The following is a 699-nucleotide window of genomic DNA, read 5'->3' on the forward strand; positions in this document are numbered from 1 at the left end:
TATTATATTATTTATATACATTTATAGAGAGAGTGATATTAAAAAAAAAAAGAAATGAATAATTCCTCGCAGCGCTAACAATATTTACGCAGAAATGGTTTCAACGATTGCACACATTTTCTAAATTAACATGCTTTTAAGCGAATGCATATTGTAATTTAAATTTCTAATTAATCGTGAAGCTTCATCATAATATATCAGACATTTTGCTCCACGCGTAATCCCTATTGTTTCAATAATTTACTACTATTTTTAATAAAGCAAAAAGCAAGCTTTGAAACGGGGCATTGCATTTTAATATGTTGGCTGAGAAGAGGAAGAGAGAGAAACGGAAAATTCCTTTTTGTATAAATTAATCTTAAATTAATTCTTCCTTCTCTTTAATATTTATACAATATCTCGAATAAATTGGAATGACATAAAATGAACATGACAAGTATGTTTTTATAAAAGAATAACATGAAAAGAAATATATAAAGAAGCAAGTAACAGAGTTTACAAATGGATAGGATAAGATAAGATAAAACCTGAATCAATCTGAAAAAAATATTACAGATAATTAAGTTTATTTTTTATAAATAATTAATTTAATTTAATTTAATTTAATTTTAATTATTTTAATAATTATTTTAATAATTAATTTTATTTTAAGAATTAAATTAATTTTCAAAATTGTTTCTTCTTTTAAGATAAAAATAA

At 22.0% G+C, this 699-nt stretch overlaps 1 protein-coding gene across 1 annotated transcript in view; it reads left to right on the forward strand.

The window, feature by feature from the left end:
* Positions 1–699, forward strand: part of LOC115241613 (trehalase-like) — a 19,641-nt gene that overhangs the window by 5,368 nt on the left and 13,574 nt on the right. The gene's annotated exons all lie outside the window — the stretch shown is intronic.

Source organism: Formica exsecta, unplaced genomic scaffold (genome assembly GCF_003651465.1).
Source record: "Formica exsecta isolate Colony F162 unplaced genomic scaffold, ASM365146v1 scaffold120, whole genome shotgun sequence".
Classification (NCBI taxonomy): Eukaryota; Metazoa; Arthropoda; class Insecta; order Hymenoptera; family Formicidae; genus Formica; species Formica exsecta.